Below are 10,767 nucleotides of genomic sequence, written 5' to 3'. Positions count from 1 at the left end.
TCATACCCAAACTACTATGAAAATGCATTTCCTAAGTAAACTTAAGTAAGGTGTAATAATATCCAAGATGAATAATTATTTACACCAACAGAATGCAATAAGTATTGTTTTAAGATATAAAAGTAATCCTAAAGAAAATCATGAATGTACAGTAAAGAGGATATTCTGATATTTGCAAGGAACAACAGAATATGACTTATGGTATTCTAGAGATGATAACTTCACTTTATGTGCATATACAGATTCAGATTGGGCAAGAGATACTGATGACAGAAAGAGCACTTCTGGTGGAGCTTTCTTTCTTGGAAAGAAATTGGTTTCATGGATCAACAAAAAATAATCATGCATTTATTTATCTACTACAGAAGTTGAATATGTTGCAGCAGCAACTAATTGCACTCAAGTCTTATGGATGAAGCAAATGTTGAAGGATATCAAGGTAAATTGTAGTGAACTAGTAGTTATCTATTGTGATAACTCTGCAACTATTGACATGTCTAAGAATCCGGTATTTCACTCTAAGACTAAACACATATCAATAAAATATAACTTTCTAAAGGAAAAGGTGGAAGAAAAGGAATTCAAATTGGTTTATGTGAATACTAAAGATCATATTGCAGATATATTCACTAAACCACTGTCTAAGGAATCATTTGAGTATTTGAGAGATAGGTTAGGGGTATCTATCCCTCCGACATAAACTTAATTGATGGAGTAGACCATTAGTCCGATATGCATCATCAGCTTTATCTTTTGCTCCGAGTTGATGTAGTGATGCTACTGCTCAGGGGGGGTAGTCAACTTTGCGATTCAGAGGCTTATATTCTTGCTTTGATATTTTTGTCAGATTTCTGGCATTGATGTCAAAGTGAGAGAGTTAGTGATGTGAAAAAAAAATTTAGAACTTTACAAAGATATTATTCACAAGGGGGGAGTTATTGATATTCAAAGCTATGTGTAGGAGATTGTTGGTTGTCTTCCACAGGGGGAGACTTGTTTGGCATTTCTTGGTACTTGATGTTTTTCACATCTAGTGTTGCCATCAATGCCAAAGGGGGAGATTGTTCGCAATATGGATGAATTGATTATGTGTTGCATTGATGTTTAGTCATTGATGTCAGCACTATCTGTTATGGTTGGTTACTGACAGACAGGTTTTGGTTACCGGTAGAAGATCTTGTGTTACCGGTAAGGGTTTAAGGTTTAATCGACAAAGCTTTCACTGAGAATTTTTGACAGGATGCATAAGTGGTGTTGGTGCGACTTCTAGATGGAATTCAAGATGTAGAAGGTGATCCTTGATAATGCCTCGACTGATTGGAGACATCGCTTTGGCATGGTGGACCCAGATTTGGTCTAATACCTATCTAGGTTATGGACCGGTATCATGATAACGTGTTCTCTGCACGTTACCGAGATGTTTTATGGATTGGTTATTGTTGTTTTGGTCTAAAGTCGACATGTCATGTATCATTGTAATATGGATATATGTAATAATCTCATTATATCTTTTAGGTGGCCGACCTAATTGGTTTAGGCCTTAGGGTTTGTATAAATTGATGTAAGATCTCATTGTAGATCATGGTACGAGAAATAAATGTGTCGTGGTTGTGGAATGAAATATCATATGTGAGGGAGATTTGGTCGATCATAGGTGATCGAATTGGGTTTAAGTAAGAGGTCAAAGGCCTCTGGTATTAAGCTTAACCGGGACTGCAATCAGGCATGGTAGATGTTATCTCTAGCAATTCATTCTTCTGGATTGTTGTCCAATTATCTTGAGGTGGTTATAACCTCTTTGTAGTCAGTGAGATTCTTTTGTAATGAGTAGTATGCTCTAGGCAGTGTGCCTTCCTGCATGTGCAGGCCCCTTATTGTATCACATACTTTCTACAGAAGTATCATTTGACTGTGGGTAGGCTTCCCACTGTGGTTTTTCCCTTTACTAGGTTTTCCATGTATAAATCATGGTGTTATGTGGTATGGTTGCATTGTGTTAATTCTTTATTTCATTCTTAAGTTTTATTGCTTACCGGTATATGTTTCTACTATTCTGGTATTCAATGTTTATGTGCTCTGGTTAAAGGTTATAAAATGGTTTGATTAATATAATTTGTTGACAACTGATTCACCCCCCACCCCTCTCAGTTGTCCACTGGTTATCCTAACAGATATATTGTATGAGATTCGAGTTTTCTAAGACCTGATTTTGAGTGTTATTTTTGCACTTCTATTTCTAATTTATAAGAGAATATTTTCCTGTTGGGTTTTTCCCTTGCGTAGAAGAGTTTCCCAGGATAAATTGATGTGTTGTCTTCTATCTATTGTGTTACCTGCTTAATAACATTTCTGATCCAAAAATTAACATGGTGTCAAAGTGAGTTTAGGAAAGATCTGATCAAATTTGGCTAAGTAGTATAAGACAACTCATTATCTAGGACAATCTCTTAAAGAAAAGAATATGGTGATTGGTGTTAAGGTAGAAGACAGGCTTGATGGAGCATCAAATTTCAACTCTTGGAAATTCAGGGTTCTCATTGTCTTAAAAGAGAATTATCTTCTAGATTTTGTATAAAATGATATGTCTGAGCCATCTGATGACATAGAGAAAATTCAGTGGAAGAAAACTGGCATGAAGGCTAGAAAGATCAAGATAGACTTCGTGAATGATCACCTTGTACCGATCATCTCCAAGATGAAGACAACTAAAGAAATGTTTGAGGCTCTAAAAGGATTTTATGAGATCAACAATTCCATCAGAGCCCTTGCTTTAAGAAATAGATCCATCATGTAAAAATGGCTAAGGAAGATTCAGCCATTTCTTTATTTATGAAGTTTTTTTATTTGAGAGATTAGTTATGTACTATTGGAGATATAGTTGCAGACAAAGATCTTGTTATGTTGGCACTAAATGGTTTTCTGCAATCTTGGGATCCTTTTATTCAGAGCATCAATGGGAGATCTAAGTTGCCCAAGTTTGATCATCTTCGAGCTAATAGTATTCTAGAAGAAACCAAATTGGCAGCAAGAGGAAATGGGCGAATCTCTCATAACGAAGAAAGTCATGTCCTTGGTACACATACTACTAGAGGCAAAGGAAGTGAAGGAAAAAGAGGCATCTTCAAGAGGAATAGAGACATATAATCTGATTATGTTCCAAAACTAAAGAAGAGGGATCTCTCTCTCATTCAATGTTACAAGTGTGACAAGTATGGACACTTTGCTCGAGATTGAAAATTAAAGTTAAGGAAACATGTTTTTACTACAGACATAGATGAAGAGTCATCTAAAAATAAATCTAGACATTCAAAAGACAATTTAGAGGGATTTTTATTCATCTTCTCTCTTTCAAGTAATGTTCCAACTGACCGTGACACATGGTTGATAGATAGCAGTGTTTCACATCACATTAAGAGCTACAGAGAGCATCTCATTGTCTTAGTAGAGAAAGTCTCTAACTTACAAGTGATAATTGGATATAATTCTTGTTATGTCGTAAAGGGAGTCTGGGCCACTTCCTTCCAGCTAGATTCAGGTATTCCTATTCATTTGAGTGATGTCTTGTTCATACTAGGGATCAAAAGAAACCTTGTCTCCATTTCAGCCTTGGAGAACAAAGGGTACAATGTTGCTTTTTCTGAAGGAAAATTCCTTCCATGGCCCAAGAACTCTAGCATAAAATCAGCTCCTGTGATTGACATTCATTAAGAGAGCCTATACAGATTGTCGATTCGTCTAGTTTAGGCATTATTACATGACTCTGTCAGTCTAAGTAAGTTATAGCACGAGAGACTTGCTCACTTACATTTCAAAGCTCTTCCCTCTATGGAGAAGGTGGTTACTGGTCTTCCAAATCTTAGTTTAAAGCACGATACCACTTGCAGGGGATGCGCACGTGGTAAGAATATCAAAAATCCCATTCATAGTAGTGACAGTAGATCAAAGGGGATTTTAGATCTTGTTCATTATAATTTATGTGGACCAATGTCTATGGCATCTTTGAGTGGATTGTAGTACTATGTGACTTTCACTGATGATTATTCTCGAAAGACCTAGTTTTACATCCTGAAATCCAAGGAGTCTAAGGAAGTCCTTGATAGATTATGATAATTCAAGGCTCAAGTTGAAAACATGTCCGGAAATAGGATTAAGGTTTTGAGATTGAATATTGGAGGGGAGTACACTTCTAGAGGATTTTGTAATTTCTGCATTGAAGCAAGGATCAAGAGGGAGTTATGTGTTATGTACAACCCTCAAAAAAATGGAGTTGCCGAAAGAAAGAATAGATCCATAATAGAGGCAGCCAAGACTATGATTCATGATCAGAGTTTACAAAGTTTTCTATGGGAAGAAGCTTTCGAAACCGCAATATATGTTTAGAACATAAGCTCTCATCGGATACTAGGAAACATGACTCTTGAGGAGGCCTTCACAAGTGTGAAACTTGAGGTTAGTCACTTAATAATATTTGGTTGTCCTATGTACATTCATGTGCCCAAGGAAAAAAGATCAAAACTAGAACCTTCAGGCAGAAGTGGTATATTTGTGGGATACAGTGAGTCTTCAAAGGCTTACAAAGTTTATATTCTAGGGCAAAAATAGATTAAGATTAGCAAGGATGTCTCCTTCGAAGAAAAGATCCAAAGGGTCTTACATGGAGATAGATAGCGAGGAGCAGGAGACTTCACAGAATATGGATTTATCTCTTGATCATACTCCTGACGTTCAGACGGAGTCCACTAAACCAACTGAGACCATTGATCCTATTGATCATATAGAACCAATTGATGGGCCTAGAGACATTGTTGTAGGTTGGAAAAGGCCTCTACGAGCTCGACAAACCTTACAAGAGGCAGAAAAATATGCAGCTCCTCGAGTCACTTTTAGGGAAAGAAAGAGACCTCATAAGTTCCCAAGTTATGTGGTATTGATGAGTCACATCATTGATTTTGAGCCTTCCAGTTTTGAGGAAGCATCCAACCAACAGGTATGGAGAGATGCAATGACAGAAGAGTATTAGTTCATCATTAAAAATGATTTGTGGGATGTTGTTCTGAGACCTAAAAGGAAATCAGTAGTGCCTTCCAAATGGCTTTACAAAATCAAGCATGCAGCTGATGGCAGCATTGGCAAACACAAGGCTAGATTTGTGGCAAGAGGATTCTCTCGGAAGGAGGGAATAGATTATGAGGATACATTTGCTCCTTTTGCTTGATACACTTTTGTAATACCCTAAAATTGGTCACCTAAACCATGGGCCCCTAATTTCGACAACATCACCAAGGTCCTAACCAAAGGCAATTAAATCAACTTTGAGCACACAATTAATTAATTCTTCAATCACCAAATGTCACATGTCAAGTGAATTATTCTATATTAATTAAATATTTATTTAATTAATTAAATCATTCCAAGAAAATCATTTTGATCAATTATCCTATTTAATTTATTAAATATCCTAGCATATTTAATTAATTAATAAATTTACCATTTAATCATATAAAAAGGAATTAATTTATCACAAAAGAGGAATTAATATTCAAAGCAAGAGTTAAATTGAAAATAAAATAAAAGAATTGAATTGAGAGAGAAATCAAACTTGAGATATTATTTCTTTCTTCTAAATTGAGAACTTGAAATCAGAAAAAACAATTAAAGGAATTTAATCATTCTCTAAAATTGGAACTCAAAGCTTTTGAGAAAAGAAGTTCATTTGCATTGAAAAGACCCTTTTCTTGAATAAATTGAAATCGCATGGAATTACCTATTTTCATCTCAAGTGCATGGAATTAATTGAATTATATCTCTAATGCAAACTCAAACTTACAATCCAGATGCATTTCAATTCAACTATAATTAGAATTTATCTCAAGGTTAACTGAATTTGATTTCTTAATTATTTCAATTATCCTAAATTGTGCTTTTTCTTGATCTCTCTTGTGATTCTCTACAGATTTAGCCTTCATCTCTCATTCAAAACACCCTAGAGATTTATTGTTATTATACAGTTTTTGCTCTTGAGTCATTGAAGATATTGTGCTTGCTTTTTGAGATTATTGCATCTTAGTTTAATTTCTTTTTGCATATTTAGTTCAATTATGATTGCTTGAATTCATATAGCTTATTATTCATCCATCTAGCATAATCCTGCATCCATTTAGCTTACTATCATGCTCATATAGATTAAATCTTTCGTCTTGGTGTAGTCTAGTCACTGGTATTTCTTATATAAATCTGAGAGCAAGTCTATACTTGCATCTTTTAGAAGGCAATTGGTCGATTTGTTATGGTTTTATTATTCATGATTATATCTGTCTAACCATACATGTAATGACTTAATTGAAGTGTTGTGTCTTACAACTTACAGACTTATTCCACTTTTTTACACACACATTTTTGGCGCCCACCGTGGGGCAGAAGACTACATCTTTCGGCCTCAAAGACTAACTTTTTCTTATTTTTCAGATTTTTTTTTTTGGATTTTAGTCCGTAGAGTTACTGTGAAATATTGTACGAGTTTTCCCTCGTCGTACGGTATTTTGTGTTTATGGGTTAAAAGCAGATTTCATTCTTCGGGTTTTCTCATTCAATTTTTATCATACTAACGCTTACCTTGGCTTGTTGTTTGTTTGTTTGATAAATTTTTACAGCCTAATAAGTTTTTGCAGAACGCTTGTCCAAGAATATGCTTGTCAAACAAAGACAACATGACTACTGATTCATTGTCTTTGCAGGTTGCCTGAGGAGATTCGAGCAAACATTGTGTATTCATTAAATTCAGTTTTTAGGCACCTATCTTGCTATCTGGTTAATGAATATATCTGTCTATCGTGTTTTAAGAAAATTCTGAGAGGTAGGAGAGTATGCTCTTGTTTGCATAGACAATCAGAAATCCAGACCCTTGAGGCTTTTTCTAGGTTTGAGATTTGTATAACTTTAGCAGGCCTGGCCTCCTAAGGAGCCTATAAGGCTAAAGCCATTAGGGATGGTGAGAGGGGAATGACCCAAGTGGGAACGGCTAAATGCCAAGTACTCCAACCCACTATAAAATAAATGTGATTTGATGAAAATCAAGTCAACGACAGTGCCCGGGAATAACTCTCCTCTGTACCTTTGGGTATATTAAACCTTGGTTTTCAAGGCTGGGAGACCTCTTAATTGAGTTTATACCCCGATGCACCGAACGGATCCCTTGCTAGTTCCAATTAAAATTATAAGGTACCTGGTTCACCTCCGAAAGGGGGGATAATCTATGTACAAGAGAGATAGTAACTCTCCCAAGATACTTGCCATATCGTGTCGCCATTAGTGTTTGAAGTTGGCTAATACGACATTGAGAATCCATTGCGTGAGACTCAACGACTGTATTCTAATTAGCTATTGGGTGTGTACCTAAGTCAGCAAGCAAAGGTTTATTTCTCTCACCAATTTCTATAGGGTTAGTGTGCTGTGATTGGAGTCATTATACATATTGCCTGTTTACTGTGTTTTCATCCTTGAAACTGAAACTGAAATACCAAAATTTGAGAAAACAATAAACAACTCAGTAGTCAAAACTTTGTCCGTGTCAAAAACTAGTCTATCTTAGTCAAAACTTTGTCCGTGTCGCAAACTAGACTATCTCAGTTGTCCAAAAACTTAGTCCATCTCATGATTGGTTGTCATCAGGCATTAAAAACTCGTTCTATCAAAAAAATTGTCTCTGTCCAGTAACTTGTTGTACGAGTCTTCTGATTTATCATCTTGCTACATACCTGTTGTACGAAATTTCATCAGGTCTAATAGTTTGTCATCTAGGTCCTTATTCTGTGTCGTACGGAATCTAATAAACGGTCGTCCTGCATAGGGAATTATCGTCTAGTCTCTGATTATGTGTTGTACGAAAAACCATTACATTCATCAGTTTGTTGTCTGAGGTATACCCATCTGTCGTGCGAACATAGGCAACAACACGTACAAAATTATGTTTATGTCGTCCTAAAGCTATTAAACTATCGTCTGGTCCTGTAAAACCTGTCGTACGAATCTCTAATTTTGTCAGTCCAGAACAGTCAAACTTGCCGCATAAAATTGGTTATCATCATTCCAAGCATAAACAAATCTAGACAGTGCACTTTTGTCGTTGTGTTGCACGATTTTGTCAACCATCTTTCAGCTAGTTCAATCAGCCATTTATCAAACTTAAGTTACTTAGATAATGTCTTACACATGATAGATCATTCCTGAAACTAGAGTGAGTCTTAGTCACTTCTCTTAAATCAAACTAGGTAACTTAGATAAACGTCTTACACATGATAGATCTTTCTTGAAACCGGGCTCAATCTTAGTTGCTTCTCTCAATCGATACGTTAAACGAACAACTAGCTCCAAATTTGATCTTGACTTATGCATCACAAACAACTTTAGGTCACATCAATCAATAAAAATGTCTATTCAAACCGGAAGTTCTCGTAAGAAAGCTATCGAGGGCAAAGGACAATCCTTTTCATATCAAAATAATCCATTTTATGTAAAGGATCCTCTCATTGATAAACCTTCATCATCAGATATGCCAATTTATGATCAATCCTTGTCTCCCACCATATCTAGAACAAAACAAGAAATACAAGATGCTAAACACAAAACTTATGACAATCTCAATATCCATGATATCGACAGTGATTCCTCATCAAGTGAATCTGAAGCCTCTGAACCTCCAGAAACTGATATACAGAAATGTCAAAAAGATAATGATTTCGGAAAAATGATGAAGGTTATCATGGCTAGAGAAAAAGAAGACTATTTTCTAGAACTAGCAAAGCACAAAGCTAAACTTCCTACTGGTTATAATGTTGAGGCCCTCATCACTAAAGAGGAAGAGACACCATTAGAAATGGTAAACAAACAATTACAAGCGTTACGAACTGAGATCACAGAATTGAAAAACAAGGATAAATCATGAAAACAATATTCTCTTGACACAATATGCCCATTTCCATTTGACAAAAACATTTACATGCCTCCATTTCCTTCATGAGTGGAGATCCCAAAATTTGACAAATATGATGGTAACTCAGATCCCCAAGACCATTTCAGAGAATTTTGTGCTTTATGTATGGAGGTCATGCACGACCAAACGTATCTCATGTGCCTTTTCCCGAGAAGTTTAGGGGGGCAAGCTATGGAATGGTTCTCAAGTCTACCTATGGGAATAATTTTTTTTGAAGAATCAATCCAACTATCTCTACAACAATACTCCTATAACATTCGTCACCCAGTCACTATGATAGAGCTTTGCAATACCAAATAGAAAACAAGAGATCCCTTTCTCACTTTTCTCCAATGATGGAGAAAGATGTTCTCTAGATATTCACGACCTATTCTAGATTATAAGAAGATGGATATTTTCGTCAACAACTTAATCCCTGAATTGAAATACAATATCCAAGTGCAAGTATATCCCTCACTCAACAAAATGGTAGACAGTGCCCTCATAATGGAAGATGTGCTTATAAAGAAAGGAGATATCTCACTTTGGAAAGAAACACAACAAGCTTCTAGCTCCAAAGAAAAGAACAAATATTGGAAATATGGCAAATACAATAGCAAAAACGTTGTTAATGATGGAGTGGTAGACAATATTAAAGCAAAATCAAAATCCATGATATTTAGCCTGGCTAGTGGCACGCAAGCACTCAAAGCAGTTGAAACCACAATAGAAAATCCTCCAAAGAAAGTAAAAGAGTGGTTTAAAGAGAAACCTTGACTTTCGAAACTTAAACGCGAATTCACTCCTCCAGAAGAATCATATGAATCCACTTTCAAAACTTTATTGTCAAACGATCTGATAACCTTACCAGACAATTCTTGGCCATATGATCCGGAAGTTAAACCAAAATGGTGGAGAGAGAATGAATACTGTGACTACCATCGAAACAAAGGTCACAACATAAACAACTGCATGAAGCTCAAGCATGAGATTGAAGATCTCATTGACGCTGGCAAAATTGTTGTTGGAAATCACACAACTAATGTTGACAACAAAGCTTTCAAAGATCCCTTACTTGTATAGAAACAAGGTGATTCCTCAAAGTCAAAATGAGGTGCCAAAGTTAATTACACCTATACAAACAATGACAATGTGATTAATAGGATTGAGTCTTCCCAACCTGAATATTGCAATGTGATTATAATCAAAGATAAACAAAACGAATCACAAAATGCAAATGTTGTGACCCGCGCTCAAAAGAAAGTCACTCTCCAAGGAGCTAGTTCTTCAACTCCTGCTCAAACAACATCAAACCTACCAACCTCATCAAACAAACAAACAGATACAACATTTGCTAAATTTAAATAGCTAACTTCATCATCATCCCCTGGATATAGCATTCTCGAACAACTGAAAAGAACGAATGCTCAAATCTCCATCTTTGAATTGCTCAAAATCTCTTCTTCTCATAAAGAGATACTGGACAAAGCGTTGCTCACTACTAATGTCCCAAAATATTTAGATATCGATCGGTTTCAATCTATAGTGGGTCACCTAACTTCGCCTCACTATCTTACTTTCTCTGAAGAAGATGACAGCTCGTTGAATCACCCACATAACCAGCCATTGCACATTGAAGCTATGGTCCATAAACACCGAGTTAAACGTGTTTTGATAGATGGAGGCACTGGGTTGAATATTTGTACCTATAATCTGCTTACATGGTCGAGATTCTCTGAAAAATGTCATTGATCTGGCTAAGAAAATAACAATCAAAGCTTATGATGAAGAAGAAAGAA

This window comes from Cryptomeria japonica, chromosome 8 (assembly GCF_030272615.1).
Source record: "Cryptomeria japonica chromosome 8, Sugi_1.0, whole genome shotgun sequence".
In the NCBI taxonomy this organism is placed as follows: Eukaryota; Viridiplantae; Streptophyta; class Pinopsida; order Cupressales; family Cupressaceae; genus Cryptomeria; species Cryptomeria japonica.
The sequence above is the reverse complement of the archived record's forward strand: the minus strand, read 5'-3'. Positions refer to the sequence as shown.